Source organism: Copidosoma floridanum, unplaced genomic scaffold (assembly GCF_036245765.1).
Source record: "Copidosoma floridanum isolate Cflo_tuat_1 unplaced genomic scaffold, Cflo_Japanese_pri ptg000012l, whole genome shotgun sequence".
In the NCBI taxonomy this organism is placed as follows: Eukaryota; Metazoa; Arthropoda; class Insecta; order Hymenoptera; family Encyrtidae; genus Copidosoma; species Copidosoma floridanum.
The window spans coordinates 4,513,379-4,529,351 of NW_028321889.1; the positions used below are offsets into that span (position 1 = coordinate 4,513,379).

Genomic DNA, 15,973 nt, shown 5'->3' on the forward strand with positions numbered 1-15,973 from the left:
CAGCGCGCTTTGGGTGCACTTTTATTTATTTATTTTTTTTTTTTGTTTCCAACTCCGTTACACATGCATCCTGTTTATCATTCGTTCGTTTTTTCCACTGATGCTCGAGCACTGGTGATACTTGTGTGCGAGTTGATTTATTATTTTTCCGTTTGTATACGCGAAGATGGCTCGGTGGTGTGCCAGAGACACGTGACGGATCAAACTTAGCGAAAAAGAGCTGCTGGAAAATAAATTGCGTCGCGAACGAGTTTCGGATAAAACGAAATTACATCCACCCTTTTTCTTCCGGACAAAAGCGCGTCCTCGGTCACAAACACGCGTCGCATCGAAAATTCCCCGGAAAAACAGATTTCCCCCCCCCTGCCCGAAGAAAAAGGGCTCTCGAGCAGCTCGGCTCTTCCCTGCAATTTCCATTTCCGCGCAAAAAAGCGCGCCAAATGCAAAGCAGCCTCCTCTCTCGTGAAAAGAAGGGTAAAAAAAAAGAAAAGAAAATCCCGGAAGTCGCCTCTTTGCACGCACTCGCTGGATCCTCCTTATGCGCGAACGTTAATAAAGAAATACGTAAATATATACGCTCCTTCCTCGTTATATTTCAGCGTCAAACGCATGCGAGGGCCTCTACATGCACACGGGTAGCGTCTTCTTTTTCCGTGGCTCCGCGGGTGTGTATATATATGCGCATACGCCAAGGGAAAGCTTTACACCGGCTCTCCTCGGCACCAACGTACACACACAGACAGACACATTCGCACGCGAACGAAATCTCAAACTCGTTTGCATGCAAATACCCTGCGATGCTACTATAGGGGCAGTACTACCACTACCCACGGGGTATGGATACTGTGTCCCTCCCGTGTATATATAGCCGCTCTCTCTGTTATTCACCGCAGTCGACGTCGCTCCTTTCTTTCTCGCTTAGTGTCGTTGTACGCGTACGTATACATATTGTACGTATATTTGTTTTTCTCCCACGCGAGTATACCGGACTTGACTGCAATTGCCTTTTTATCTATGAGCTCGCCTACTCCGACCCTTTGCTCGTTCTTTACTCCACTTCCGCGAGGATTTCTTTCGTCCGGACGGTTCAGAGGAAGCCTAATCGGATCTGATGGCTCGAGAGGCGTTTCGTTTTTTTTTTTTTTTTTTTTTTTTTTTGTCCTTAGAAGTTACTTTCAAGTGACATGTTTCAGACTCGTGTATTTTCTATAAAATATGTTTTTCGTGAACTTTTGATCGACCCACGGAATGGACGAAAAAAAAACCACCCCAATAAAAGCAGGGTCCATGGATACGGTAGGAAAAATCGGGGGAGAGTGTAAGGGAAGAAAAGGCCATAACGCCCCATAGTTGTGCTATCTCGTGCCCCCAGCCTTGTATCCCTCGGCGTAATTTTCCACGATGAAGAAGAAAACCCGGAAAAACAAACAACCCACCAGCAGAAAAGCCAGAAAAGCTCCTTTCTCCAATTAAACGTCGCAGTGGAGGGAAAGAGATTGTGCGCGCGCGTATAAAAGGGCAGCCGAGAATTAAGCTTTCCGCGTGTGCATAGCCGCTACGCCCCCGGGGCGCGTCTCTTCTTCTGCTTTCAACGGCATCGGTACACCAGCCAGACCGAGGAAACTTCCGGGATGCCTTTTGCACCCCCATCTCCTCGTATACACCGGATGTGCCTGCGCGTAATCTTCTTAGCGCGCCTTCGGGCTAATAGGAATTGCATGCAGGGAGGAGGAGTTGCCGTGATTTCCGGGAAAACCCTACTCTATCTCTACGGTTTCGAGGGCCACAGGTATCATATATATACATCGATTCATGTGTCTCATCATTTTTTTTTTTTTCGAGTTAATCGGACCACAGCTTTCGACAGCACGCGTCGATTCTAAAAGGGCAATAAGCAAAAGGCTTTCGCTAAAAGCTCAAAGTAAGTAATCTCGCGTGGGCAAAGCTGTACAATCGTCGTCAGGAAAAACCCCCGGAAAAGCCTATAGGGATCGCCCCCGTTCTAATATGCGAGCTTCGTTTTCTCGATTACCCCCAGGGAGGATGGGGTCGGCGTAATACGTGTTTCCCCTTTATTATAGCCCGCGGTATAGGGCCTGTAAATTTCCTTCCCCCGACACCCCTCCTACGCAGCTGTAAGCGCCTTTTCTCTTGGCCTGGAATTTACATTCAGTAGCTGTTCGCAGCCTCGCCTCGTTCCTCCTGCTGTATATGTGTGTGTAGGGGAGGCAGCTAAAGCGAGAGAGATGGGGGGCAAAATGACAGAGATTAAGGGGTGCAGTGGTTTCGTGGGCTTTTTCGTCGGTGGATGGCACGTTTGACCTATACACGCCGAGGAAACATCCCGAATTCTCACGTGGACGGAGCTTTCCGGAGACTTTGGAAATTTTCCGTAGTTCAAAATATTCGCCGAGTACGAGCTTCGGGGTTGTCCCGGCGTCTAGTTACCAGGTGGTTTTTCTCTCCTTCTTATCGCGATCCAGCTGACTTATCGCTTATTTTCGTCTCATCTCTACTGTTTTCCCTGAAAGGAAAAAGAGCGAAAAAAAGGGGAAGAAAAAAGAGTTGAGAAAAAACGGTAAATTCCATTTTTCGTGTCGCTCGGCTTTTCACCGCTTCCCTCGCTCTAGTACTCACCCCCCCCCCCTCTTGCCCAATCTACGATTGTTTGTCTCCCGCGCGTGGAAACGCGCTCCACGATACCTTCCGTCCGATTTCCTCCACCCCCTTTAGCCCTTTCAACCATAGGTTCTCCCCCCCTCCCTTCTGCCGTCGTTGTTTAATTTCACCCACGTTTACGCCGCGCGCGCTTTCTTCCGCTCACCTCGGCTTATCCCTTACCCCTTGGAGCTTTTTCTCCTCCCCCCCTCCCCTCTCTCTTGGCTTTGCTGCGCTTTTAATGCCTATTTACGACTTTTGCAACTCGTTCGGTTCTAAAGGCGCCTCCCTTTATCACCCTTTCTGCGTATATGTATATATCTGCATGCGAATGCAATTTTAGCTTCTGTTTCGCGTTAAGCATATTAGCTGGATATCTCCGATTCTCCCTCCTCGGCGAAAATCGTGCGAAACGATTGTTATGTATAGCTTCGTCCGCGGATTTACTACAAGACACGAGAAAAGTGAAAGCAGCCACGTCGGGATTTTTGCGCGCAAATGAAGTAATTCCTGAAGATGCAGTTATGGGGTGTGCAAAGGGAGCATTGCTCGACGATGCGATGGAGTGAGCAACGAGATGCCGAAAACAAAGCCGGACACGAAAATACCAGAACAAATGGCGCTTCTTTTCCCTTCTTACTCTTATGTTGGGCATTAATATATGATTCTTTTTGATACCAAAGGAAAGACGGCCTCACCTCGGGTAATGAACTTTCCACGGTATGGACTGCGTTTATAAGGTTGGATTGATAATACCTAAGGAGATGATCGTACAAGGAGGCATTTGTTTTAATTTTGATCCAAGTTGCACCACCCTCTAATGGAAAACCATGCCACAGGTGCAGGGAACGACAAAAAAAAAAAAAATCAAAGGGAAAGGGTCGTCCTGTTTGGCTTTTCCCGAGCACGATCGGTGGAAAACTCGAGAATCCGATAACACGGAATGAAATAGACACGGAGTGCCAGACGTGACTACACGACGATTCTGCCACGGGGCTCCGCGAAACTTGATTTTATGCAAAGGCACTCGCCCATCACGTTCCCCGGCACTCCTCTCCCACTGGGGAGGAGTTAAAATCGGACCAAGATTCCCGAAGCCACCGCGGATATGCATATACATGGGCACGTATATGTATAAGTATACATACAAATCCCGTACCACCAAGATTCGGTGGGAGGGAAAGCCCCGGCTCCAGGAAATTAGGCTAGGAAGATTAAACGCCCGCTCCCTGCCTCCCTCTCTCTCTCTCTCTCTTAATCTCTTTCTCTCTCCATCATTCTGCCTTTTCCCCTCATCCCTACCTCCACCGCGACCCCTGTCATCCCTCTGCCGTCCGATGGTCCCTCTGTCTTTCGACCGCTGCTGTTACCTACACACTGCTTCAGATGAGGCTACCGAATGATTTATTCTGGTCCAATGTGTATGGAAATCTAACGCGCGTCACGTGGGTACATTCGGCGTTATATCGATCAGACTCTTTCTTACCCTTAATAAAATGATGGAAACTTTTTTTTATCGCGCTCTAGGTTATAATATATTTCTCAATGCATACGTAGGCCCAAACAAACAATCAAAACAACAAGTTCCAACGAGTAGTAAATTGAAGCTTCGGATTAGCCACGGTCAGCGACAGTCTAACGTTGCCGCGTTAAATATTTATGTTTACGTGTTCATTTGGATTTGTTTTATCGTATCATAACGAATTGAATTTTATGTACGTTCTCGAGAACGATTCACTGCTCAAAACGTCATAAATAAGTACTGAACAGAAGAGATTTTGGTACAATATGGTTAATTGAAAGCGGTAGCTCGTCGAGTGGTTTGTTATTTCAGTTTAGATAAACTGATTTCTCAATATAGATACCCGAGTATTTATTATATGATTACCAGGGCAATCCAATCATTGATGAAAAATAGAAACTCCATAGAAGAATGATACTGTTGGATAATCTTTTTGAGATCGATTAATCCCTGAAATTGAATGTGTCGTTTAGTGGGTGACAAGTTGCATCGGTAGGCCTATGATATACTCGTGCATTTGTACAACGACTGATGAAATTTTACCATCGCGCTGTAGATCACAGCATACCGATAGGTACCAGCGTGCATACGGGAATCGAACGAATCCAATAGACACTATAGAGTCGTAAATTAACGGTTGTCGGGAAGATAGTGGTGCGCAAGACGCGTCACGAGGAGGCAATAAATTTCTCGCCATTCCATTTTCAAAGGAGCAGATACAGCGTGGGAGGGTGGAGGGGGGGGGGGTAGGTATACACAAAGTCCAATGTTGCTTTATTTATCGTTCCAATGGAAAAACCACAATCACCGATCGAGACGACTAATAAAATCACTCGGCCATCGGGGGCTGTGGATGCAGTACCCGTATCCCCCGATAATCGTGACTTTGATCCGATATACACCGAGTTCTCGTAAGGGCTGTAAATCCTTGCTGCTGCCATGTATCTTAGATGTATTACGTGCCCAAGAGTTATTGCCTCAGGGAAATTGTTATGCTCGACATCATAACCGTTACCCCCGAGAAAACAAAACACAAGCGGAACAGAATATTTCGCATCTAATCCAACTGGATGGGTATTACAGGACACGCACGCGGTCGTTGTACTCTCTGGCTCTCTCGACACCTCTCCATATACCTCTCTCTCTCTCTCTCTCTCTCTTTATCGTCTCGATCCAAGTGTACGCACATCTAACACCACATCCACCACCTAGCCCGACAGGCTATACGTATATTGCGGAGCGAAAGAAAAAAAAAAAAAAAAAAAAAAAAACAACGCAAAAGCAAAGCTATCGTTTCACTCTTCCCTTTGGTGCTCTCAAGACCACATACTACGTACAACACACCACACCGGCGTGCGTGCGTATATACAACCAAGCCCCCATTTCCATACGCTCGAGTGGGTTGGGCCGTGCCGGCTTGCCACGCTTATCCTGCTCCCTCTCCTGTACATACGTATACGCGGGTATATGTATACAGTTAAGCTATCCAGCTAGCCCGAACTTACTGCTAAAAGCCAATCCAGCCGAGTGCGATTAGCGTGACCATCTACCGTTCCCTCCCTTGTTCTCTCGAGCTAAAGTGCATCCACTCCTCCGCCCTTCTCTGGCCCCGTCGCCCTGCTTTGCTGGCAATTTCGAGCTTCGCCTCTTACGCTCTTCCGTACCCCCTCCCTATCATTTGCCTGCTATTATATTTTTACTTTCTCCCCGCCCCCTCTGCTCTCCTGTCGCGTCCCTTGATAATCGCGATTCAGAGCTATACCCCCCCGGCTTTCGTCTCCCCAAGCGCGCACATGTCGCGTCGTCCTTTCGCTCTCCTCTCGTTAAAAACTTTGTGTTCCTCCCGTTGCCTTGACTCAACCCATACGATCCTACCCGCCCCCAAGGAAACCAAGTCATCGACTTGTCGCTCAAAACTATGTGCAACCCGAAACTATCAACTATACTTATGGTCTTCCATTGTGAAATTCGATGCGAAAAGGAAAAAATTGGGGAGAAAGGGCCAAAGAAAACAAAAAAAGGAAGTTTACAAGATGCATGGATGTATGATACTATATACGTACAGTACAGAGCAGCAGTCGCAAGTTGGAAAGCCACATTTTCCAGTCTCCACCCACCACAGCGCGGCAGTAGTAGTATAAGTTAGGTATAGCCGTTGGGGGGTGGCTACTGAAATAGGGAAGCACTCCGAGGGTAAAGGAACACGCCGAGGCTGGACCAAGCTTTAGTAGCCCGATGTCCCTTAAGACGGAGTATGGCGAATGAGGAAAGAAAAGGATCGAGGTCGGGGGGTGGAAAAGTTTTCCCGGGTCCTTGTAGGATTTTTTTTTTTTTTTTCGAGTTTTAGCTTCGCTTGGATAGGAGGTAATGGATTGACATTGTGAACGGTAGCGAGGCAGGGGAGGGGGGGGGAATAATTTTTTCAGAGGCACGAAAGAAAAATACCGAGGACGGAGAGAAAGAGAGAGCAAGACTGGGTTTAAAAGTTAAAAGGCACAAAGTTATATTTATGCCACGGAGATTGAATAAATATATAATAAATGCACGTTATATGTATATATATATAGGCGTATGGCTCTTCAGCCGGGAGTTACCGGGTAATTTATATTAATGCGCGCAAAGGAGAAGGGAAAAAAAAAGGGAGAGGAGGAAAGGGCTCGAAAGGATCTAGGGACGATCGTTTAGGAGAATGGAAAAATTTCCGAGTAGTAAGATATTTTACAACGTACATCACGAGCGCATGCGGGGAGAGAGAGAGAGAGAGAGAGCGATCTTCATCTTTAGATCATGAATGGGTACACACATGTCGTAGATGAAAATCCCAAGGCTGCTGGCTACGTACACGAACGCGGGTTAAAAAGAGCGAAAAGATGAATCGCGCGTGTGCATGCACTCACACATAATAACATTATATATATATAGCCGACGGTGGGGTGGTAGGTCGGGGGGTGGGTGGTTGCATGAATTCATCATACGGCGACTTTGCGATAAGGGTATAATGGAGGCGCATTACGGCCTCCCGACTCACCTTATCACAGAGTCCGTATGATGAATTCGTGCAATATATATAAACACATAAAGGCATAATGGTATACAGAGCGAGAGAGAGAGCGAGCGTGCACGGGCTCTGCAGCAAGCGCGCGGGCTCTTAAATGATAAAGGACGCCGTGCCGTCGCCCGTGCTGTAGGAGTTGAGGGAAAGAAGGCGACGGGGGTAAAAAGTAAGTGCCGGGGCACGTGTGTACGTATACACCTACAAGAGGAAAGCAAATGCATCATGCATGGCGCTATCGATTCACCAAAGCGCACCTACTTATAAAAATACTTTCCACCCCCTCGACGTTGGGTCGCTTAAGAAAACTTTTTGACAAATAATACGCGAGCGACTCGAAAAAGTCCCACTCTGTGTGCCTACTTTCCTTAATTCTACCCCCGTAGCTCGAGCATTAGGGCCAAGTGTCGCCTTGGAAAAGTGTCGGAGGGGGAGGTCAAATATCCAAGGTCCAATTGCGAGGCTTAAAAAAGAGGAACAGCTCGGGTTTAGCCGGGGTGATGGAGATCGAGCTTGAAAATTAAGAAAGGACAAAAAAAGTGGACGGGGCTGTGGGGTGAAGAAAAAAAAAGCACATTCCAACTCTGCTCGCAGAAAGAAAATTAAGGGATACGTATGTACGTGTGTACTCATATATATACGAGGGAAGAAAAGAGGAGAGCTTGCAACAACCCCTGCACTGCACACACTCACACGTATAACGGACTGGGAGGGGGTAGCCGTTAATTAATCTTGCAGTGATAAATGTTAAGTCGTCTGCCAACTTCGAAGATGTAAGTCCCGCTGGTGCAGGTATATATACATGGGCGGCTGTGCGGCCAGCCGCACCACCAACCAAATCATCCAAGGGATACTATACTACTACTATCGCTATTATTGCCGTTATCATTGTTATTATGGCTGTGTAACCGACACGACGTCCGTACGTGTTAGTGAATGAGGTGGTGCTCGTTTGCACCCCGCTCTGTTGGAATTGAAATTTAGATAATGGGAGCTTTGCACGGGGAGAGAGAGAGAGAATATTCGTGTTTAGGCTTGGGCGCTGGTTGATGTGATTCGACAATTGCTTCGAATCAATTTAATGGAGATTCGAGCAAAGCGCGTTTTGCGCCGTTCATCGACAAAAAAAAAAGACTTCATCAGAGCCAACGAGATGTTCCCCCGATCGACCCATTTCTCTTTGGACGGGGTGGCGTTCAAAAGTCATCACCGGCAGTGAAAAAGAGCGCGTATACACAGCAAAGCTCCACGGCATTCATCTCACGGCTTGCAAGCCCTTAAAATAACCCCTTCGAGTTACTCGCACAACTTACACAAGCACACGCAAGGTACAGTCTCGGTTCCTCGGCACGGAGATAAATGAGTTTGCGAAATTGACTTTGCTTATAGCAGTGTATATGTATACATATACACCAGGTAAGCTATACTCCCTCGCGAAAGTAAGTATACAATAATAACGAAACTTGGATTCGCGCGGGACAGTCGTGTACAATTAACAAATTGAGTGAGCTCGTTAAACTGATGTACTCTCGTGAGTTTCGGTTGTTCCGGTGTGCAAGCGTATTACGTGTGTATGTTGTACGGCAGTGGCCCTCCAAACTTTTGTACCTTAAATAAACTATAGCTTCCGACGACAAAGGGGCCCGTCGTCATTTAATTACTTTTGTTTTTAACTCTTACCTTACCCACTCTCTCGGAAAAAACTCCGATACATATTAGGGTTACCTCCATGTGCTACCAGTTGAGCTGAAATCGGAGATCGGAAGAATCAGCAGCCGCGCCAAAGATACGGAGCAGGGTGGGGCGGAGGGGAGGAAAAAAAGAACAAAAGGACCACCCGGAGGGGGCAGATTGCATGGTATCCAAGTAGATTACGACACCGCAAAATCGCCCGAGCATTGCGGAGCAGCTTCCTGGCTCGGCTCCCACGCATATAGGCTCTCCAGGGGTAAACAACAACCTACCCCCCCTCAACCTCTTTCTTCTTCTTCTTACTGTGCACGCCACCTCTCAAGCATACCGTTGGAATTTCGTCGTCGGCGGCTATTGTTGGGTGGACGCAGGAGGAGGGGGGTGGGTCACGAATGGAAGGATGCATATATACGCATCGGCTGTCGGGTAACCCCGTACAATGTACGTACATACGTAACACAAACGGCATTGTTGCCATCCACGGACGCTGTATGAACTCCTCGTCCAACCCTGACTGTGTATATGTATGGTAATTAATATTCGGGGGACGGAGGCGAGGAAACGACAACTGGGTGGGTTCGGTTAATTATGCTCTCGTCAGGAATGAGGCTATACTGCTGCCGTACGTATACCGCTGCTTCGTTAAGTTTAAGCGGGTGACGGCTGGAGCGAGTGATGGCCCGTGTCGCTTCTCATACCGGACAATGGAGCTTATACTGTTGCGACATTGCAAAATTCCGCCCTACACACCTCACATGGTGCATATTTATACGCGTGTGCGCTCACGGGACTCGTACAACGATCGATAACACACAACAGGCGCGCTTGCGTATTACGCTATATGATCGACCGAGTGTGTAGGGTATCGACCGCGCGTGCAGCGTGGGTGCCTTTGGGCAGTGACCATTTTGTGCCATACGTATACCTACCTATACCTATACGTATAAGCTTCTCTCTGCTGGAAGGGTATTTCTTTCTTTTTCTCATTCGGGATTCAATAAACGAGCCGATGCCGTGGTATGGGTGTATACACAGGTGCAGCAAAAAATAAAATAAAAAAAAAAAGTCCTATTGGGCTTGATAAAGTTCAAGCCACAAAAGAAGCGGCGGAAGAAGCAGCTAAGTAAGACACAAAGGGGAAGAAGAAAAGGGAGTGGAAGGGGGATGAAAAGAGGGGGTGGGGCTCCTCCCTCGCCACGCCACATCGAGAACTCGCGCAATTGGGAATTATTGTTCTCCAGGGGTCAAGCTTTCGAGACAAGAGAGAGAGAGAGAGAGAGAGAAAATTCACGCCCAAGCGAGTGTGTACGGCACTGCATAGGAGCATGCGGGGGGGGGGGGAGGAGAGGGAGGGAGTAGCCGCGCATTTGAAATGCGCGTCTGAAAAAGGGAGGAGGACAATTTATGGCGAGTGACCCTGGCAAGCAGCTAGCGCGGCTAAATCATTCCCTCAGCCTCCGCGTCGGCGTGTGTTTCGTCGCTGCTACTTTCCACCTCGCCTTTTTCTCTTTTTCACAGCTTGATATCTTATTCCCCCCCCCTTCTTTTATTTCCTACCCTCGCTGGCTGTACCTTCCTTGTTTTTCTTTTTTTTTTTTTTTGCTTTTTTTTTCTGCTCCGCAGCGGGAAACGTTATTTCTTGCCATCCTTGTTATTCTTTATTTCAGCGCCACGGTACAAGCACTGCTGAAAGACGACACATCGCGTGTTCTTTTTTTTTTTTTTTTCCTGCTCGGCCAGCTGTATTTTTATAACTCGGGACACTTTGTTTCCGGTCTAAATACTGTCACTTCGATTGTTATTTACATGATAACGTGGTTTTTTTGTTTAACTGTACTCTACTTGGATGAGTAAATGATCGAATCAACTCACGGTTAGTATAATATTGATCCTCGTGGGTGGAGTATTAGGATAGACTTCATTGGACGTAAGATTTTTGTGGTGTAGCTGATGGATAGTTGAATATCTCCAACTTGCGTGGAGCGAGGCATCGAGTGCGGAATTATTTTAATAAATATTTCCGTTTAATGTGTTGTTGAACTTTCACGTTTCTCTTGTGTAAAAACCTCAGTTTTATTTTTAACAGCGAGTGTACGCGTTGAAAAAGTCAACTTCCTATACGCGTTGGACCAAATTACTTTCTCACAAAAGAAGAAAAGGAAGGTGATATATTTTTTTTTCAGAAAGTCAATAATATCAGAACAAATGTACCTACGTAAGACAAAAGGGAAAGAAAAGTAATTCAAAGCAATAAATATCTCAAGAATGATCGCTTCAACGGTAAACATTCACAAAGCATACACGAGACCACAGTGGAAAATCCATTTCCATCTTCGATATTCATTTTCCGCCCGTATACTTCACGTCTACCTGCATCGCTATGGAAAAAAGCTCCCGAAAACTCGGCTCCACTCTTTTTTCACAACCACCCTCCCCTTCCTCGCTCGCTCTCTCTCTTTTTTCCTATTTTTCTCGCGAAAGGTTTTATAAGCTTAGAGATAAGAAAAGTTTTTTACGGATAGCCGTGCCGAAGCGTTGTTTAATTTTGTTTTTCTAAGGAGTTTCCGGCCGTGGGGAGAAAAAAAAGAACGGAGAAAAAGCTCTCTCTGGCGAGTAATAAATTTCGAGTCCCTGGGTTTTTGATTTCGTTCGTGCGGCGTTCGATTGCCCGGGGAAATTGAATCATCGGCTGAATTTTCTTTTCCGAGCAGTAAACTTATACGTGACCCAATGCGTTTTTATGTTTCATACATACATATACGTTACACGGTAAAAGAACCGAAGTGATTCTTACAGAGCGACCGAACGGGGAGACTTTTTTTCCAAGTTGAAATTGGGTCGATCCAGCATACAAAGAACCCGGAAAAACTACGCCCCTCGACCTTTCGAAAGAAAGGGTGTTTCCGAAACTACCCTTGTGTGCTGGATGTAAAAAAAAAAGAAAACTGAAAAGCCCAGATCTAACGTTGTTGCAGCCATGCGACCTTTCTCACATGCGCTTAACATTAAACTGAATATGCATTTGTACGCGCCTCCAAGAGCTGTAATGTAGGGCTAGCTGTCGATGACGACAATGACAATGTGGAAGAGAAAAGAATCGAAATTTTGTATTGCAATGTCAAAAAAGTAAATTCATTTTTAACTACCTAATATATAGACTTATTCAATAATCAAGTTGGTACATTTAAAAAATAGTTTCTTAGAACCAACAAATTAATATTCATTAGAATAGTTGCAAGAATACTTTAATCAAGAATAGAATTTTTTTTTTTTTTTCAAGAAAAAATGAACTCGGAGCTATAATTAAAGTTAATATTTTGTAAAAAAAAAATTTTTTTCAGTGTAATATTCACTGGTTCATATGAATAGAGTACCGTGCACTCTCAGAGGGAGAGAAATCGTGTGCAGGACGTGAGAATTCCTACGAGTGATTAAAAAAAAAAAAAAAAAAAAAAAAAAGGCTCTTATAACTAAACAAAAAAAACACGTATCCATCAACAGCTAGAGCTGTCGTGTATACGTGTGCCTGTAATTGCTTCGAGTTTGAACGTCAGAGTTGATGAGAAAAAAAAAGCTTTCATTAACACAAATGTGTGTGTATGTATATTTTACGTCATTTTCACGAGCTTTGCTCTCCGAAAATTGATAATTCCAGGAAAAGCCCGGGAGTAGGGTAAAACGAAAAAGCAAGTCGGGGCGTTCAATTAAGAGCGCCTGATTAAATTCCATCGCGATAAAAAGAAAAAAGAAAAAAAACTGAAAAGAAAGGAAATACTCGGACTGACGAAGGGAAAAAAATGTTCGCTCTTCCCTGCAAAAACCACCAGTAAAATAACACGGAAAGAAGCGGCGCGCTCTCGGTACGGAGCGAAAAAATGATAAATCCAGACGTAAGAGCTTTTTTTCCCTGTGTTCTCGGCGGAAAATTTCATCGAAGCGATAGTCCCGAAGCTTTTGCAAGAATTTTCCAGGCACTAATAACGCGACATGTGAAAGCGTGACCTGAAAATCCCCGATGCGACAGAAAAGGAGTTAAAAAAGAAAAAAAAAAAGGTTGAGAGCTCGAAAAAGGGAGTAAAGGCACGGCACAAAGGCAAAAGTGGAATCGAGTAAAAAGAGATTCGTAGTAAGAGGGGGGGGGGACAAAGGGATTGGATGTATTTGTACGTATCGTGCGCGTGACAAATTAAAAATCGGTACACACATATATACACGCGAAAGAGCCCTTGGGTACACGATTACGCGCCACTTGTCTAATCTTCTTAAGCCACTGGTATACGTTGTGGGTATACATATATAGGTACACCCCCGCCCGTGGCGCACTCGTTCCCTCGCTCGTTCGGTCTTTCTCCTCCTCGGCCCAGCACTTAAAGTTTTTTAATCTAAAGTTCGTCCCTACTCGTCGGGGCCCCGTGTTTCCGCAAATTTTTCAACAAAGATGAAAATTTTCAAGCCGAGCACCGACGCGCTCATCAAGTCGAAAAACAATCCCTCCCGCCCTGCGTTCAACTAATTTAAGCGCACCGGAAAAAAAAAAAAAACCTTTGTTTCCCAAGAATCGATTCATAAGCTTAATCCACTGCCGCTGAAAATGTCGCGGAGGAGGGGGGGAGAGAAACATTCATCACAGACCGACAAGCAATTTTACAAGGCGAATCCCGCCATCAGAGCGGCATACAGCCGAGGGCAAAAACAAAATGAATTACACGGGGCAACTCGTCTACCCCCTGCCCCCTTGCTGGCTTGTTTCCTGCTCTTTCTCTTCTCGCCTGAGCACCGGCTACACTCTGCGAGGATGTGTACAGTTGAAAGAAAAGCAATTCGCAAATTACTTAGCAAAAACGCGCTGGATGGAGGAAAAGGAGTGGCGCGCGACAGGGAGTATATACGTACCTATATGGATACACCGGGCAAAAAAAGTATACGCGCAGCAGAAGAGGGGGATGGGTATAATATAATATACGCTGACGCGTTATTTTGCGAATTTTTTTACCTTACAGGCTTGTCGTCACTTTTCGACGAGTGTTGGCTGGCCGCGCGATTGTTTTTCCCTCGCAGAGATCGAAATTAACCGTTTTTTCCTTCTCCTCTGTCTCTCTAATGGCTCGATTCGTGAACTCGAGAAACAGGGGAGAAGGAGGAGGGGAGAGGGGGAAAGACACGCAGTGGTAAGTATATATAGCAGCGAAAGAAAAAAAAAAAAAAAAAAAAAAAGAAAAAAAAAGGAGATAGAGAGCGAAAGGCGACGCGAGCACACAATATAAAGGCGGGCGCATTAAGAATTTTTTCTCTCGGAGCCGCAGTCAATTCCAGTCTCTTGCCTCGTTCTCGTTTTCCTCCTCCTTGTTCCGCACCACCCCCGGGGGAGTAATAGAAGAGACAGGCGCGCCGTCGGCCCCTTCTTTTTATCCCTGGCACTGCTAATGGCCCGTTGGTCGCGTCAAGGAGGACAAGGAGAGCCAAGCGGTAAGAAGCTCTTGCCTATATATACATACATACACATGCGTGTGCAAGAGGCCTGTATACATACTATTCTGTCCGGGGCGAGGACGTGGCGTGGATGATAATGCGATGATTATCGGAAGCACATCATCCGTAAACTGTAAAAAAAGACAAATGGAGCTTCGGAGCTGCGGATGAACGTAGGATTGGGAATAATCCGTCGCGTCATGCGATACAGTTTGAGAAGATTAGCCAGACGTGCACCGTCACTGCAGTCACAGATGCGCCGAAGAGTCGATTGGCTCTACACATAATGATGGAATAATAATTGTAGCGTCGGTATATCTGTACGGGAGTAATATTGCACGCGTGATTCAATCGAACCGGAGTTACTGCCGTAAGTGGCAATTGGAAGTTACGTCACCGGACGACTGGAAAACTATATACACATACATATTGTACTATGTGGAGGACGAGGAAATCGAATGATGCGTGCAAAAAAAATGCGAAGAAACAAGATCGCGGAACAAATGGGAACGTACAACAACGATGGAGTTCCTTTCTTTGGCTTCCCGTTGCGACGATACACGTATATACATATACGCTTCTTGATAAATGCATACGTGCACGTGTGTGTGTGTACATTGTTCCTAATGATGATCCTCGACTGGCGTATATAGGTACAGCTGATGTGGTTTATGCGAGCGCATCAATAGACAAATAGTCCCTTATCCGGCGACGTATACTATGTATGTACACGGATGCACGAGAAATCGCGCGTTATTTATCACACTTGAGCTCGCGTCGAAGGAACGAGGGACGAGAAGTTTGTTTGCGCATCGCATCGGATCGTCCCCGACACGAAAGACCGCCTTCGATCCGCGTCGTCTCCCCGTACAATATACAAATGTACAGATGACGATCGTATAATGTAAGAATTGAGTAATTGCGGACTCTCACCCGCGAGTGAGCGTCTGATGCTGCACCGATATACATATATACATGTCCGTCATGCTTATCTGCCCGATACGTGTGCCTATACAGGTATGTGTGTGTAACGAGTCACGCGAGCATCGTCGGTCGCTTGGTAACGGTATATGTACGAGTATTTTAATCGCGACTCGGTTCCTTCGACGAAGCTCTATATGGACTCTACGAGCAAATGAGACGCCTGTCCGCGGGTGTCCTATCGCAGGTTGATTATACGGCGCGCTCGGTGAGGGGTAACAGCTCGAGTGGATTGAAATTTAAGATGACGAGGTGAAAATTGAGGCGAAACTTTTGCACCCTCGCGCGAATATTAAATCCCGCAGACTAGCGCGGCTATATTAAGTTTGAGGAGAAAAGTCCAGCGGGGCTGGTTCATCGATCGCCGCCCCCCAAGAAGCGCGTCGGATGCGCTTTATTCGCTACGTGGAAGCAAGCGATGGATGAATCAGGTGGTGGATGTATGTTTGCGGAAACAATGAAGAGAGAGAGAGAGAGAGAGAGAGAGCTTCGGAGGGGGGTAATTTTCCCAGTGGGGTTTAAGAGTGAAAATATTATCGCAAACACTGCGAAAATCGAGCGTCACATCCAGCAGCAGAGGGACACACAAAAGACAGACG

The 15,973-nt window shown here is 46.2% G+C and overlaps 1 protein-coding gene across 4 annotated transcripts in view; it reads right to left on the minus strand.

Moving 5' to 3' along the window:
• Mxd (MAX dimerization protein) overlaps window positions 1-15,973 on the minus strand; it is a 266,036-nt gene that overhangs the window by 17,046 nt on the left and 233,017 nt on the right. The gene's annotated exons all lie outside the window — the stretch shown is intronic.